This window comes from Piliocolobus tephrosceles, chromosome 11 (genome assembly GCF_002776525.5).
Source record: "Piliocolobus tephrosceles isolate RC106 chromosome 11, ASM277652v3, whole genome shotgun sequence".
Taxonomy (NCBI): domain Eukaryota; kingdom Metazoa; phylum Chordata; class Mammalia; order Primates; family Cercopithecidae; genus Piliocolobus; species Piliocolobus tephrosceles.
In genome coordinates, this window is record NC_045444.1 from 113,310,942 (window position 1) to 113,328,895 (window position 17,954).

Consider the following 17,954-nt stretch of genomic DNA (forward strand, 5'->3'; position numbering starts at 1 on the left):
GCTGTAAGAGAGTTTTTTCATATCATATTAAGTAGACATAGCATTGCAACATTTAACTTAGCCTGACTCCTACAGCTGAACATAAAACTTGCTCCCGATAGCAAACAATTAAAATGGTATCAAATGATCTAGTAATCGAAATTCTATTAACTGAAATACAAAACACCTAAAGCCCTCAAAATGGGCAAACGCTGCGTGGTGCAATCCCAGACCCAAGCTTCTGGGAGTGAAAGGTGCACCCGCAATCTTCTGGCTGGCTCTGGGACTCTGCGATAAACCGCCCTCTCGCCGTCTGCAGATAGCTCCTGAAGCGGGAGAGTGTCTTTCCCACCCTCCGCCTAACAGGCGGTATCTGACCCTTCCAGGCAGCAGCTACCCAGCCTGCGGCTGCGCTGGGGCCCAGAAGGACGAAGCTTCCCGGCAGAGAATCTGGGCAGAGGCTCCCGCTGGGGTAGGCGGCCGGGACCCACTCGCTGCTTCTCCCCTCATCGTCGGGTCCCTTGAACGCAGGTCGCTTGTTTGCTTTACGCGTTGTGAGCAGCCAGTGGCTATTTATGGCAGTAAGGAGTATTGTTATCCACACTTCACGTGGAGCTTGGAAGACAGGGAGAGGGTGCACACTCTCCTTACTACGCTCTGCATTGGTCCTGCCCCACCGTGCCCTCGCAGCCCCCTCGGGGCCAGCTCCGCCGCACGCTGCCCGCAGACGGCAGAGCGCGGGCGCGCACAACTGGGCATGCGCCATGGCCAAGCCGTCCGCTTTAGGGCCCTCCCCTCCCGTACCCGGCCCCGAGGAACCGGGAACGCCCGGGAATCGGGAACGTGCGTGATGACGCACGTGCGCACGAAGACGCGTGGACGCAGGCGGGTCGTAGAGAGCGTGAGTTTCCGCGTCTGTTTGGTCCGGCTCCTGTTGTCGGTTCTGAGAGGCGTCTCTCGGTGTTTTCCCGGGCTGCGGGCGCTGGCCGCCGGGCAGGGGCTGCTGGGCCGGAGGTCGGCGCCTCCCAGGGGGCTAGGGCGAGGGAGGCATGGCAGGGTTGGAGGCACAGCCTCCCCGTCCGGGGCAAGTTCGAGAGCGGGGAGGGCGTTTCCTGGGGCAACTCCGCCGGGGTCCTGTCGACGTTGGTCCTTCTCTGCCGGACCGCACGGGAACGACGTGCCCACACTCGGAGGAAGGGCGAGTTTAAAGGGTTCTCGAGTTTTAAAGGGCTGAGCGAGTTTAAAGGGTTCCTTTTGAAAGCAGAAAGTTTGAAGTGAAGTTTCGTCAGCAGCAGAGCATGCAGTTTCAGGTGCTCCCGGGACAGCTTTCAGCTTCTCAGAACAAGCCTAACCCTCACCGCAGTAATAACTTTTATTAGGGAACAAAAAATTCACCAAAGTAAAACCCTTTCTGCCCAAACCTAAAAACCTTTGGATAAACGTTTGCAAGAAACAGATCACAGCCTTATTTGTTTTTCTAAACTGAGCATAAACTCTTTTGAAGACTCAGCGTTACTGTCAAAATGAATGATTGCCTGCCTACTTACGATTCAGTTATCGAGGTGTTTAGGTCTCCTTGCAGTACACTCAGTGACTCCCAGACTTTTTTTTTTTCCTCCCTTTGAAATTGCTTGTTAGAAGGCTTTATCTAATTTCTCACACTTGTGTGTCTTTTTGAGGTGGTTCTAATAAACTTTAAAGGCTTCTGATTTGCTGCGGGCCTGCCATCACTGTGGAAAGCAAGTATTCTTTCAAAGGAGAATAGAAGTGCGTTGGTTTCTAAATAGTCCCAATAGGACACTAGCATCAGCATCACTTGGGAACTTTTTGGAAATGCACATTTTGGGATCTTACCCCAAACTTACTGAATCAGAAATATGTTTTAACAAGCCTTCCAATTGATACCAGTGCACCTGGATGCTAAAGTTTGAGAATTACTGGCGTAGTGATAACACCCATTGTGGAGTCACATATAATGGAATTTGAAGTAATTCCTAGATGGAGAAACTTGGACATGTTACCTCACAGGGCAGGAATATGAAGATGCAAGAAAAATGTTTAACACCAAACACATAGAAAACCCCCAAAGATGTTATTAAATAACTTACTAGAACTGCATAAAGTAAGTACATAGTTTGTGCTGGAAGGATTCTTCAGCGGGGTAGATACGAGTTGTAGTGCATGGATATTGGGACCACTGCTTAGAGGGTATTTTGTTTACCTCGGGATTCTCAATTCTGTGTAGTCAAGGTTCTTGGATGCAGGATGTTCAGTTAAAAGTTGAAGCAGTACATACTAATGCTATTGTGGTTGTGGGATTTTTAAGAATAACGTTAGTATTTATGTTGAGAAGTAGTTTTTAATTCTTTGACCTTCTGAGCTCTTCAGTTTTATTTGTTTATTTGGAGACAGAGTCTCTTTCTGCCGCCCAGGCTGGAGTGCAGTGGTGCGATTTCGGCTCACTATAACTTCCGCCTCCCGGGTTTAAGCGATTCTCCTGCCTCAGCCTCCCAAGTAGCTGGGATTACAGGTGTCTGCCACCACTCCCAGCTAATTTTTGCATTTTTAGTAGAGGTGTTTGCCAAGTGGTCTCGAACTCCTGACCTCAGGTGATACACCTGCCTCGTCTTCAGTTTAGTTATACCTTGTTTGACCCAGAATTTGGTAGAGACCAGAGGTAAGCACTAGTTTTGGAGTTGAGAAGTATTGTAACATAGTGACTTGCAAGCAAAATCCAAGGCTGAAGATGTTTCTATCCTTATCTTTGTTTCCCATATGCCATACAGCTGCACGGTAGCAAAGATCTCATGTCTACTTTAGATACCTCCCTTTTCAGGAAGGATCACAGGAGTGCCCTCAGCCTGCTGTGTTTTTTAGATGCAGTGTTTTCTTACAACTTTAATTCCTTCAGGGGCCCATTGTAGGGGGAAAAAGAAATATTCAAGATTTAAAGCAGCTGCTCTAAAGGCTACGTTCACTGCAATGTTGAGAAGGTCAGTGCCAAACCGTGGCCTACACATGTCGTTTTGATTAGAGCACACTGCTCCCAAGGCTACACCATGGCTCCTGGATATTGAGAGTTTTCAGGTGAAACATGAGTCACTTTGGATGGATTATTCTGGAAATAATTTCGTTAGCTCTGCCGCCAAATTGGCACTGCCCCATCATGAAATGTTTATTTTTCAAAGGCATCAAATTTTGTTGTTGTTGTTGTTGTTCTCCCTATCGGAGAGGCAGATCGCTATCCGTGGTTTTGGGTCAGACAAGTCTTTCTGCTCTGAATCTTGCATCTGCTACTTAGTGATTGAGTCCCTTAGGCAAATTAACATCCTCCCCACTTGAATTTCTGTAAAGTAGGAGTCATAGGATGTGCTACTGCAGGCCATTGAATTAAATGAAATAACGCATAAAACATGTTTTAGGCACAGAGGCTCAGTAAATATGTGTTGGACAAAGGGAAAAAAGGTATTTGTCACCTCAAACCTAACTTTATGCCATTCATTTTGTAATATTTTTATAAATGAGTTAATTTTATTACCTAACTGCACTGCTTTTCTTTTTAACCATAAAATGCTGAAATGGAGTCAAAGCTTTCACGTCATTGTGAATGAGAAAAAACACTTGAAAAAAGTTGAAACTTTAACGTGGAAAAACACCATCTTCAGTTTTATCACTGTAACAGCAACTTCTAGAAATTGTTTTGGATGTTTACAGGAAGGTAAACATCCAAAGTTCAGGGGCTGAGTAATAAAGTATCTTCAGTTAGTTAATGGGGACAGTCAGCTAGAGAAGGGGACGCTGTCACAGGAAATGAGACCTCACTGAAGGTATGCATCAAAGGATGAGAAAATGCTGTTAGCCCTGAAATTGCTAATATTTTTTAAAAACGCAGGTTCTTAATAGCAAAGTGAAAAGTTTTACATTCCATTTTTAATAAGGGATAAAATTCTTACATGTATTTTTGTGTGTATATATTGCATATGAATGTATGAGTGCAGAAAATACTTGAAAGGACTCACACTAGGTCATAATGTTTATTTGTCAGTATATTGGAATATGGGGGTGGGGACCAAGTATAAAAGGAAATTATACATTTATGGAAAATTAGATACATACATGTATATGTAAACGTTGTTTAAAAAATCTATTAAAAACAAGCGATTCTTTAAAAGGTAGATTTCCTTTTATGTTACAATTATAGCCATGTAAGCAGTGGTCCTCATATCTTTTTTCAACAGGGAGCCTCTTTTACAGAATCTTATCTGTAAAACTCAGGAGCCGAGAAGCTTTAAGAGCAGTGAGGTTGAAGGGCACAGGCTCTCGGTCCTTGGCAGCGATGCTAGGAGGTGTGCCTAGGGACCCTAGGATTGTGGGGAGCTGGACGTGAAGCTCTGTGGTGGAACAGAAATCCTCAGGGCATGAGCTATACCTAAAAAGTAATGGTATTAAGAATTCTGGTAAGTGGGATTCACAAACTTGTTCTAAAGACAGTTTCCAAGGTTGTCAGCCATGTCACCACCATATGGATGGCTTCTCATGCAGGGGAGTGAGTGATTATTGAGAAAAAAAAATCCACCTGACCCATATTTTACAAAGTAGGATTCTGTGCTCTTTTTTGAGGAATTAGCTTTTAAAAAAATCCCTCCAAGTTGTGACAGCTGTATCACTATTTAAAGTTATTTGGCATTTTAACTGACTGTTGTTTAGGATTACAAATGACTCAGGAAAAAAGAAACAGGGAGTCAAAGGAAATGTATTACTTGTGTTTATAGCCCTGCCATTTTTTTGTTGTATGGAAGCAACTTGTCTATATTTATATGGTAAAGTGTTTTTTTTTTAGAGAGTTAATTTTCAGTTAATGAGCCTTCATAAGAAAAATAATTTCAAATTTTAAGTATTTGTTAGATTGTTATTAACAGTGATAGTGATATTACATTGTCTTTTTCACACATCGAAGAGGATTTCCTGGTGACAGCTGGAGCTTGGGGGAGGGGGAGTTACTTTCAATCAACCAGCTGCTTTGTGGCAGTATCATGATGGTGATATTTGAAAGCCCATAGATAATTTTGACTGTATTCAGGGAAGAAAATCTATCAAATTTCTGGGAAGCAACAGATAGTGGGCAGGAGCCCTTTGGGATCTAGATGATGGCCAACTAACAATGTGTGCATTCAGGTTTGCATGTTGGAGTTATTTACCATCTAGTTTCTCGGACATTGTTACATGCACCTCATAATTACACAGCAATAGAACCTAGTTCTAAGGGCAGGAAAGGCTGATTAAGAAGAGGAAAGGAGAGTGAAAAACTTCGGTGATGTGCAACAGGCTTTGATATAATACCCTATTTCATCTATTCTTGATGGTGATTCTAGGATGTAAGTGGAATTTTTTTCCGTCTATGGATAAAGAAATCGGCTCTACGGTACCGATTATATGATTTGCCCAAGGCCACATACTAGTATACGATGGCATCCATATTTGACCCCACATCTTCTGGCATTAGCTCCAAGAGTGTTGTCATTACACAACAGCTGTTTCTCCAGGTGTTAACTTGCTTATGCATTTTTAATGCAAAGTCACAATATCAGAATAGTAATGAATGAAATAAATATAAATGTTACTTACAATGACTTCAGTTTTATAAATAATATATAGGGGTGTGTGTGTGTGTGGACTTGTGTGTGTATATATGTGTTTTGGCAACTACATATAATTTGGGTTTTTTTTCCTTGAGTAAAAAGTCTCTTGGGCAATACTGTGAAAAAAATTTCACTACCTTTTTTTTAAAAAATATATTACTGATACCAGCAATATTGCAATTATGTGTGTTGCAATGAATCAGTTATGATTCTAAATTTGAACAAGTCGAGGAATGAGTTTTGTGCACACTGCCCATGTAGTCCCCTTATCCTAACATATTGAAGGAAATTTCTTTTTTTTCTTTCAAGGCATATTCATTTTTCATTCATTTATTTATTTTTTTGAGACAGAGTCTCACTCTGTTACCCAGGTTGGACTGCAGTGGTGTGATCTTGACTCACTGCAGCCGGGACCTCTTGGGCTCAGTTGATCCTCCCACGTGAGCCTCCCAAGTAGCTGGGACTACAGACATGTGCCACCACACCCAGCTAATTTTTTTTTCTTCAGCTTTTAAGTTCAAGGGTACATGTGTAGGACGTGCAGGTTTGTTACATAGGTAAATATGTGCCATGGTGGTTTGCTGCATAAATCATCCAGTCACCTAGGTATTAAGCCCCACATCCATTAGCTATTGTTTCTTCCCTGCCTACCACACCTCCCTGACAGGCCCCAGTGTGTGGTGGTCCCCCGCCATATATCCTTGTGTTCTCATCATCTAGCTCCCAGTTGTAAGTGAGAACATGCAGTGTTTGCTTTTCTGTTCCCCTGTTAGTTTGCTGAGGATAATGACTTCTAGCTTTATCCATGTCCCTGCAAAGGACATGCTTTCATTCCTTTGTATGGCTGCATAATATTCCATATGTACAACATCTTCTTTATCCATCTGTCATTGATGGGCATTTAGGTCAATTCCATGTTTTTGCTATTGTGAATAGTGCCGAATTGAACATATGCATGCACGTTATCTTTATAATGGAATGATTTCTATTCCTTTGGGTATATACCCAGTAATGGGAATGCTGGGTCAAATGGTATTTCTACCTCTAGGTCTTTAGGAATCGCCAGTCTGTCTTACGCAATGGTTGAACTAACTTACATTTCCACCAACACTGTAGTAGCATTCTGTTTTCTCTGCAACCTCGCCAGCATCTGTTGTTTTTTGACTTTTTAATAATACCCATTCTGGCTGGCATGAGATAGTATCCCACTGTGGTTTTGATTTGCATTTCTCTAACGATCAGTGACGTTCAGCTTTTTTTCATATTTCATGGCTGCATGTATGTTTTCTTTTGAGAAGTGTCTGTTCATGTCCTTTGCCAACTCTTTAATGGGGTTGTTTTTTTCTCCTAAATTTAAGTTCTTTGTAGACTCTGGATATTAAACCTTTGTCAGATGGATAGATTGTAAAAATTTTTTCCTATTCTGTAAGTTGTCTGTTCATTCTGATGATAGTTTCTTTTGCTGATTAAACTCTTTAGTTTAATCACATCCCATCTATTTTTGCTTCTGTTACAATTGCTTTTGGTGTTTTCATCATGAAATCTTTGCCCATACCTACGTCCTGAATCGTATTGCCTAGATTTTCTTCTAGGGTTTTTATAGTTTTGAGTTTGACATTTAAGTCTTTACTTCAACGTGAGTTAATTTTTATGTGTGATATAAGGGGTCTAGTTTCAGTTTTCTGCATATGGCTACCCATTTCTCCCAGCACCATTTATTAAATAGGGAATCCTTTCTCTATTTGTTGTTTTGCCAGGTTTGTCAAAGATCAGATGGTTGTAGGTGTGCGGTCTCGTTTCTGAGTTCTCTAATTTGTTCCATCTGTCTATGTATCTGTTCTTGTACCAGTACCATGGCTGTTTGGTTACTGTAGCTTTTTAGTATAGTTTGAAGTCTGGTAGTATGATGCCTCCAGCTTTGTTCTTTTTGCTTAGAATTGTCTTGGCTACTTGGGCTCTTTTTGATTCCATAAAATAGTTTTATCTAAATCTGTGAAGAATGTCAATGGAAGTTTAGTGGGAATAGCATTAAATCTATAAACTACTTTGGGCAGTATGGCCATTTTCATGATATTGATTCTTTCTGTTCATGAGCATGGAATGTTTTTCCATTTGTTTGTGTCCTCTCTGATTTCTTTGAGCAGTGGTTTGTAGTTCTGCTTGAAGAGGTCTTTCACTTCCCTTGTTGGCTGTATTCCTAGGTATTTTATTTTTGTAGCAATTGTGAATGGGAGTTCATTTATGATTTGGCTCTCTAATTGCCTGGTGTTGGTGTATAGGAATACTAGCAATTTTTGCACATTGATTTTTGTATCCTGAGACTTTGTTGAAGTTGTTTATCAGCTTAAGAAGCTTTTGGGCTGACACGATGGGGTTGTCTAGGTATAGGATCATGTCATCTGCAAACAAAGGTAATTTCACTTCCTCTCTTCTTTTTGAATACCCTTTATTTCTTTCTCTTACCTGATTGTGCTGGCCAGAACTTCCAATACTATGCTGAATAGGAGTGGTGAGAGAGGGCATCCTTGTCTTGTGCTGGTTTTCAGGGGGAATGCTTCTAGCTTTTGCCCATTCAGTATGATATTGGCTGTGGGTTTGTCATATATGGCTCTTGTTATTTTGAGGTATGTGCCTTTGTCATATATGGCTGTTATTATTTTGAGGTATGTGCCTGTGTCATATATGGCTCTTATTATTTTGAGGTAAGTGCCTTTAATCCCTAGTTTTTTGAGAGTTTTTAATATGAAGGGATGTTGAATTTTATCGAAGGCCTTTTCTGCATCAATTGAGATAGTCATGTGGTTTCTGTCTTTAGTTCTGTTTATGTGATAAATCACATTTATTGATTTGTGTATGTTGAACCAACCTGGCATCCCGGGATGAAGCCAACTTGATTGAGGTAGATAAGCTTTTTGATGTGCTGGTGGATGCAGTTTGCCAGTATTTTGTTAAGGATTTTTGCATTGATGTTCATCAAGGATATTGGCCTGAAGTTTTCTTTTTGGTGGTTGTATCTCTGCCAGGTTTTGGTATCAGCATAATGCTGGCTTCATAGAAGAAGTTAGGGAGGAGCCCTTCCTTTTCGATTGTTTGGGATAGTTTCAGCAGGAATAGTACCTGCTCTTCTTTGTACCCTGGTAGAATTCAGCTATGAATCCATCTGGTCCTGGGCTTTTTTTGGTTGGTAGGCTATTTGTTACTGTTTCGATTTCAGAACTCATTGTTAGTCTATTCAGGGATTCAATTTCTTCCTAGTTCAGTCTTGAGAGGGTGTATGAGTCCAGGAATTTAGCCATTTCCTCTGAATTTTCTAGTTTATCTGCATAAAGGTCAGCAGCTAAGTGAGCTCTTGAGGTTTGGGGAGACTTGGTAGATCTGGAAAACTCTTCAAATTAACGCTCTGAGAACCAGCTCCAAAAGTTGTTGATCAAATAGTTTCTCAGCACAAGTTTTAAATTCCAGGGAAATAGTTATTATTCCAACTTTGGTCACTATCACCTTGGACCAGTATTAGAAATGGCACCCTTGATTGATAGCTGCCCCCCACCGCCCCTGCCCCCCACCGAAGACCACATCCAATGGGAGTGAGAGACAGATTCCTGTTACTGAAGGAATGAAGTATTGATGCTATGCAGGCAAAAAGCCCTAAGCTGTTCCCTATCACTTAATAATTTGTGGACATCCCATGTGGTTTGTGGTAATATAACATATATTTGAAGCGTGGCATGCTTTTTCCCTCTTTTCACTAGTTGTTGTGCAGGGAAGACTTCAGTTACATAAATAATTCACAAACATTTCTTACACAGATTAATTTAAATGGGAGCAGGGAGCGGTGGTAGCTCTCATTTTTTCATTGACTTTAGGTAGACAAAGAAATCTGGTGCAGAGTAAACCTGAGAATGGAACTACTTAAATCCTACTGAAGCAGCGATCATGGGATGCTGGCATTGCTGTTCCCTGTGTGCCTCCTGGTTTAAAAACCTAGGTTTGAAGGGCTGTCAGTTGGAGAACTTTAATGAGCCCTCATTACACTAAACCTTGTGGTCTCTGAGAGAAGAAACTGGCTTATGATTGATACTGGAAATCATAAATGGCAATGGGTCAGAATTGGAGTTGGCACTAATTCACCTAGCACTAGAGCGAAATTTAAGGTTATATACAAAATCTGGTAGTTTCATTTTTTAGCCATTATTTTTATGTATAAATATAGTCTAATTATTTTCGTTTATGCTATGTAACACTTCTAAAAGGTGGAGAAAGAATTTTGCCAGCTGACGCTGACGTTTTTTTTTCCTCCTAAAATGGAGGCTCATTAAATTCTCAAATCATCAGATAATCTCGACAGAGATCCTGGTTTGAGATTTTACAGAAAGCTTATTTAAATGAAAACATAATTTCTGCTTTCAGGTTGCTTCTCTGTATTTGTTATACTTTTTAAAAAATGTATGTGTAATTTAATCACATTATGCAGTTTTAAAATGTAGGGTCACAAAGTCATGGAAAATGTTGATTAGTTACTATGTTGTCAAAAACATTTTAAAACTATTTTAAGTCTTATTTGTTTATATGGGCAAAACCACTATCATGTCACAATTTGTGATTTTGTGTAATAAATATATATACATAATCCCATTAAATCCTTGTGAAACCAAATGAGCCTATGTTATCTTCTTTTACAAGTGAAATTCTGAAGGTTAACTTTCCTAAGGGCACGTGGCTGGTGTATCGCAGAGCCAAGGACCATGCCCTTAACTGCTGTCCTATACTGCATATGTTAATATTGCTACCCCGTATATAATTTTGGCAAAAAGCACTGGGACATTTCTTTTCCCAAAGCCCATCTCTTTACTTTCAGTTTCCTGACAACTTCTTTATATTCTGAAACTGTTAAAATGTGTTGTATTATCCATCATCTTGTGCTTCTGTTTGCTGTGAATGTGGCAACAGCTCCTGTATTGCAGCAGTGTGCCCTGTGAAGCCGTTTGTTCTTTACGTCTTAGAGCAGCCTGACAGCCTTTCGTGTTCAATTCAACAAGATTGCTTTTCATTTAACAAAGCTGAATGTTGCTTTCTAGGTGAAGAATAATTAAATGCTTTTAAAGATATTTGATTAACAGGAAGCTGATCTGTGTAAATTAATTATAACTGTAATGATGTCATAGCCTTGTCTTTTGTTATTAACCAGGTAATTGACCAGCAGTTTAGAAGCTTATTGTAACTGACAGTTAGTAGTTTGACCTTGTGTGCTGTCTGGAAGTGAAACATGCGCAATGAATGTAAATGCAGTTTGTTCATTGAGCTGCATGTGTTGTCAGAACATCTGATCTTGGGTTCTTGTTTTTATTTTTCCATTACTTCTTTGTTGAAATTGGTGGTCAGGATTATATACTCACAGTGAATATTATACTTATTTATCTTACTGAAAGCATCTGGCCAAATGCAAATGTTGCTTGTGTCCTTGAATAACTATAATCAGACATGAAACCTTGGCACATTTAGGACATACAGTCAAGTAAACAAATGCCAAAATTAAATGAATCTCATTTTTAAAGTTTGTATGAAGGATAGTAACACAACTTTTGATAGAGAAATCAGAAAAGGAAAAATAGGGGCATATTTGATAGAGAATTTATCCCCTCTAATTCTGATTTGTTTGAGAAAATTAAAAGCCGGTGGTATATTGAATATTTGAGTAAGGAGAACTTCTAACTTTTGTAGGTTTGATTAAAGAATGGAAGTGTAGGCCGGGTGCGGTGGCTCACACCTGTAATCCTAGCACTTTGGGAGGCTGAGGTGGGTGGATCACCTCCGGTCAGGAGTTCAAGACCATCCTGGCCAACATGGTGAAACCTTTTCTCTACTAAAACTGCAAAAATTAACCAGGCGTGGTGGCGAGCACCTGTAGTCCCAGCTACTCAGGAGGCTGAGGCAGGAGAATTGCTTGAACCTGGGATGTGGTGGTTGCAGTGAGCTGAGATTGTGCCATTGCACTCCAGCCTGGGCAACAAGAGTGAAACGCCATCTCAAAAAAAAAAAAGGGGGAATGTAAGTGTAAGAGTAAAACATGGAGAACATGCAGTAGAAGTGGGATAATAATGACTGACAACCAGCCATTATTAAATGGTTAAAAAAATATGTAAGTACTATGAATGTAAGTAAATATGGCATTTTACCTTCAAAAGTCCTGACCTTTGCTTGTGGAAGTAGTTGTCAAGATTGCATCTTAGGAATTTTTGTCAAGTAGTGGAAGGAGGGTTTTGTCAAGTAGTGGATGGAAAGTTGTTAACTGCACATGTGGATAGGTATAGCTTATAATGTACTCTGAACTGGGGTAACTGATAGATGTTTGAAATGTATAAAATTGTTCATTTTGTGAATTTCTGTGCAGTTTGCCTCAGCAGGGTGCAGTTTTCTGCATGCGTCAAAAGTGAAATTTGTGCTTTTGCTCAAATTATTCCCTAATATACAAGTTGCATTTGAGCAAATTTTTTCATTTCAAAACAAGCATTATAACAGAGCAGAATGGAGCATAGTAATTACTTCTATATCCCTAAACATTATTGTATTTTATGTCTGTACGGTAACAGCACATACATGCTATTTTCTTTCTTTAAAATACCTTTCTTTCATCCACTTTTTATCTTTCAAAACCTGACTGGGGTGAGGAAACTTCCCTAAGGTTTTCTCTGAATTAGATTGATTTAACATTTTCAATATTGACATGTATTTTTACATTATTTGCCCATTTCCAAAAAGTATCTGTTTTAGGTGACAAAGACACAAGCTTGTAGTAAAGAAAGAAAACAGCCAACCCAAATGGTTGAGTGGCTTTCAGCAGAGGGAAGCATATTCATTTACTAGGCAGACTTAAGCTTTTTCTAGCTCTGATGAGATTTTGCATGAGAAACATTGTCTGAATGGTGCTTCACAACAATATAAAGATGATTCTTTGGGTGAGACCTATGTCAAGGCCTCTAATATTAGATTATATCTCCGCAAACATCATTCTACAAAGACAACATGATATGAACTGACCATGCAGCCTCCAGTGATCTGGCAAAACACAGGGACAGTGATCCTTTATACTAGTGATTCTTAAAAGGTAGAAAAGCAGTTTTTGCCTCTTTGTAACTTCTCTCTCAGAGTAATCCTGGGGTAGGGCCTGGGGGTGATGGAAAGCCAAGATGGAATGCCTTGCAACTCCCCAACCCCCTGAAGTCCTCCCAACCAGAATCCTAGCCAGCCAGATGGCTGGCCCTGGTAGGATAAAGTTGGAGAAGTTGTGGGTGCTTTTCTATTTACATAGAATACATTCTAAGATGAGAAAAATGAAATTTGGATTATTGTTACTTTTTTTAAAAAACTTGATTTTTAAAACTGATTTTTTTTTCTTTTCTTTTCTTTTTTTTTTGGCTGTGACTGTGATAACAATTACCAAAATAAGTTGGGTATTTGAACATTACTTGGTACTATTCTCTATAGTATTCTATGCTATATAGATCTACAAATTGACTTGTCCTCAAGAAAACAGTTACAATTGATGTAGAATATAAGTTTTACATAGTGAGATTTTCTATATTTGAAATGTTTTAAAAATGCATGAATATTTTAACGTGTAATGGAAGTCACCAGATGCCTTTCTTGGGAAAAACTATTCCTTATGCCGAGATGATGTCCTCCCTAATTTTTTGGTAGTCAAAGTGTCATATCTTACTAGTAGACAATTGGGGGTAACTTCTGGTCTCAGCTCTGATGCATAAAGATACTAGAAGTCATCATCGTCACAATAAAAAAAGCTGGACAAACTGAAAAATCAAATACTTTCCTTAGGTCCCTCAGATAATTGAGGTCACAAGTCAAATCTGAAAGGCTCATTTAAATAATCAGCCAAGATCAACTTACTGGAAGCCACTAAAGGCAGTAACCAGTAGGGATGCTTAAACGGTAATTTTGGTGAGTTGCTGAGTCGGAGTGTAGACTAGCTTGAGAATTAAGAACTCTTTTCTGCAGACAAACTGGACCACAATTTCATTTTAAGGACAGAGCCTTGGGAGCTAGATTATTTTGATTAAAATCCCTGCTCATCTATAAAATGGTTAATAATAATACCTACTTTATAAAGTTTAGAGGATTGCATAGGGTAATCACGTAAAGTTTGAGAGCAGTTCTACAGATTAACTAGTAATGTGGTTGTATGTCACTTTGGCTGGTGGTTTGACTTTTTGTATTTTAGAATAACTATCAATCAGTAGCAAAATGGGATTTCTTTTTCAGTCATTAAAAAGTAGCTGTGATTTATTGAGTGATTACTGTATGCCCGGCATTATCTAAGAATCTCAATGTTTTAGGTCATTTAGTTTGTATAAGAACTTTAGAATCAGGTTTAGCTATTATTACTACTCCATCTTACATGGTGGGAAACTGAGACATAGATTAAGTGACGTGGGCAAGGTCACATAGCTCTTAAAGCTAAAGCCAGTCATTAGGACCAATTTAGGTTCCAGATTGTATGCTCTTAAGCTCCAATGTATAAGGAAAACACACCATTTGGAAGAGATGAAGGTTCCCTGGTGAATCCTGCTGGCACTGGTGGAGCGAGCATATGTGCAGGAAGCATTTGGGAGGTTAGTGAGCGCTGGCATGGGCAGGGAGCCTGTCAGGAGGGAGTCAGGTCGGGAGCTGGCTTTGAGGATTGGGAAGGAGTTGCATGGGTTGGTGGAGGCAGGTGTGTGTCTTAAGCTAAGGTGCCATGGTAGCATTGCCCTCAGGCTCCGCCCACATCCCCTTGCCCTTAGGGGACATTCCAGCAGGCTTCTAGCCTCCAGACCCTACATTTCTTTGATCAAGTGCTTTCTCTGGCCCCGGATATCCTTTTTGCCTTCTGTGGTAATGTGGCAATGACAGAGAGTCAAGGCAGACTCCCTTGCCCTGTGGGCATAACACTGAGCCATATCTATATATCTATATCTATATATATGTCTGTATCTATTTCTATATCTATATCTATTCCAGCTCTCAGTTCCCCAGTGAGATTAAGCTCCAGTCATTCACAGTGATAGCTCTTTTGAGAATATATATATATTTTCTGTCTCTCTACGTATGTATGTGTAGGTATTTATTTATTTTTTACATCTTGCCATTCCTGTCGTGCTTCCCTACTCCCCAGTCAGTGTATTGGTCACCTCCCAAATAAGTGACTTCCACAGGGACCCTTGTCTTAGAGTCTGCTTTTTGAAGAAGCCCAGACTAAAACAGTAATGCACAATAATAACAACAAAGAGCTTCATTTGTTAAGAGAATGCTAACTGAATCTTTACTGACCTGTCTTACAGATTGGGAAAGAGACAGGGGTTGATGAGATAATTTGCTCAGGGTATCTAACACAATGAATAGACTGGCCTAGTGGTCTTGAGTGGCTTGATGCTAGTCAGCCATCTTAACCACCTCTTGGCACTGAGCAAACACCTAAAAGCAAACATGATCTGATTGGGAAACCAGTCGTAGGAGTGTAATAGAAAATAAAGTTAAATACTCAGTGTTTTAAGTTAAATTTCTGTGGTTTCAGAGAGGTCTTTTAGCAAGGGTCCTCTATCCTGCCATTACAAGAATGCACAAAGGGTTTCATTCTTTTTTTTTTTCTTTTTTTCATTCTTTTAAAACTGTTTGGGTTGGATTTATGGCATCAGAGTGACCCCAGTTAATCTGGAGTTTTGAACTTGTTTTTCCCAGTTAGGAAAGTACAGAGAGGAGCAAAACCTAGCTGCCCTTCTAAGATGGTGCCATCTTGGTCTCAAACGTGGATATGCAGGATTCTAGGTGGTGTCTATAGGGAAGATGACCTTACACTGTCCCCCTTTCCAGAAGTTCTAATCCATAGGAAATCTAAGACAGACTGATTTTTAAGAGGCTCTGTGCACGTGTATGATTTTCTGAGGTCCCTTGTAGATTCCACTGAGATTGCGTGAAATCCACCCAGCAAATGGGCAACAGTAAATGAATAAAAGTGTTTGTATGCATAAAAGGACTCCTATTTGCTGCAGAATCTTCTGTGAGACTTCTTTGGTGATCACGAGAAAAGGAAAGCTGGGGTAGTTCCGTACGACTCTATTACATGTGTTTTTCTAAATCTACATCCTTAGTCATGCTAGGGAGTTGAAGCATTGTCTCCTGTCTGATTAGGAAATAAAGCAACTTAACTGCTTTGAAACAAGGAACAATAAATGTGCCCTATGCCTTTTTTTTTTTTTTTTTTCTTTTTCTCTGAGCCTAATAACTCTGCCTCACCTGTGGAAGGTGGTCAGTATGTTATTTGTTTTGAGTCCCGTTGATGACCTTGTTAACATTTAGCCTCTTCCAGGAAGGAAGAAGCTAAACTTTTTTCCATCAAGGAGAATGGATAAATTCCTCTCCATTTCTCTCTGTGTGTTTCCATGTCTTTTTCTCCATATATGTCTCTGCATTCAAGGGTGTGTGTAGGTTCCAAACACATTCCCCCCAAATGCAGAGACAATAGATGGAGAAAGATTTTCAGTCTTAAGACTAGAATTGAACTTCCTGAGCTCTGTGTGCAGCAGAGCAACTTGATGATCCAACTGAGCCTAAAGAAACCAGTTGTTCAGGAGGTTGATGACCTTGGATATCCAGAACCACACAACTAGGAGCCAAGTCAGGATGGGCAGAACCAGGACAGCTGGCAAAAGTAGAGGTGGAAGCGTCACCTCTCTGGGAAATAGTCCCTCCAGTTATTTTTTATTGTCTTTGCTTTTTTTAACCTCAAGTTTCCAAATTGCCTGGGGATCCCCTGCACCTCGCTCAGCACTACCAAGGCCTCATCTTTTCCTCTCACTTTGGCAAAAGTCTGTAGTCCCTTGGAATGAATGAATTGTGAATCCTATACCTTCGCTCTGTGTAATTTAGTTAAACTGACAGATGAGCCTTTTAGTTGTTGTTGCTATTGTTGTTGAAAGTAGTTTAGAGCATTTCCTAAATCTGCAGTTCCCTTCCTCAGCCTTTTGCCTTTACCTGAAACCAACACGCATGTAGTTCCTTTGGATATTTTACCCTCAACAGCCAGTCTTCAGTGTGGTAAAGCTTGGTGTTTGTTGTGGTGGTGGTGGTGGCTTTTTGTTGGCTTCTTTTATCTTTTAGTTCTTTAGCTGTTCTATCCTCCTCCTCAGTGGCAAGGCCAGCACAGTTGCTGAAGTCTTTGGTTTAGCCGTGTCTACTTTCTACCCTGCCACATTTCCTCTTCAGTGAAATTGACCTCACCTTTCCATAAACAGTCTGAATCAATCTTACTGCCCCTTGAATTTTGTGGAATCCCTAGGATAGAACTTATTATCAAGACCTGACTTGCCAGTTTCTTTTGGTGATTCTATTTATTGCCTTGGACCTGCATTTCTGTGGCTTAGAATAGATGATAGTATCATTTGAAATCACTTTCCGCCGGGCGCGGTGGCTCAAGCCTGTAATCCCAGCACTTTGGGAGGCTGAGACGGGCGGATCACGAGGTCAGGAGATCGAGACCATCCTGGCTAACATGGTGAAACCCCGTCTCTACTAAAAATACAAAAACTAGCCGGGCGAGGTGGCGGGCGCCTGTAGTCCCAGCTACTCCGGAGGCTGAGGCAGGAGAATGGCATAAACCCGGGAGGCAGAGCTTGCAGTGAGCTGAGATCCGGCCACTGCACTCCAGTCCGGGCGACAGAGCGAGACTCCGCCTCAAAAAAAAAAAAAAAAAAAAAAAGAAATCACTTTCCGATAGTTAATTTAAACTTCCATTTTTATAGCTGCCACCTTAGTTTTGCCACAGTAATTTTTGTGTTTACAAAAATAAATTTTGTAAAAATGTCTGTGTGCAATGGCTCCAGAAATTCTGGTGACTCTAGAATACCTAAAGTGATGGTACAAGGATGTGGTGAAGCCTTTGGCAAGTTATTAGGTCATAAAGGTGGACCCCTCATGAATTGGATTAGAGTCCTTATGAAAGGGATGCCAGAGAGCTCTCTTGCTCTCTTTCTACTATGTGAGTATGTAACGGAAAAACAGTTCACAACCCATAATAGGGCCCTCAACAGAACCTAACCATTCTTGTACCCTGATGTCACACTTGCAACCGGCAGAACTGTGAGAAGCAAATTTCTGTTGTTTATAATCCTCCTGTCTATGGTACTTAGTTATAGCAGCCTGAACTAAGACAATTGCCAGAAACAATATCTAACTTAAAATTTATTGCTCTACCTTGTCTCTTTCAGTAAGATCTTATTTTTTAAATTTAATTAATCTTATTTTTAGAGACAGGGTCTCACTCTGTTGCCCACTATGATAGCTCACCAC

At 40.3% G+C, this 17,954-nt stretch overlaps 1 protein-coding gene across 11 annotated transcripts in view; it reads left to right on the forward strand.

The window, feature by feature from the left end:
• Positions 1-328: 328 nt before the first annotated feature.
• Positions 329-17,954, forward strand: part of RHBDD1 (rhomboid domain containing 1) — a 202,319-nt gene continuing 184,693 nt past the window's right edge. For 8 of the 11 annotated variants that reach the window (XM_023193832.1, XM_023193840.1, XM_023193831.1 and 5 more), the window contains exon 1: positions 4,218-4,436. The gene's annotated coding sequence lies outside the window, so the exon portion shown is untranslated. Of the gene's footprint in view, positions 452-731; positions 881-3,690; positions 3,807-4,217; positions 4,437-17,954 lie in introns of those variants that run through there. The other 3 variants (XM_023193836.1, XM_023193833.1, XM_023193835.1) reach the window with 3 other exon arrangements.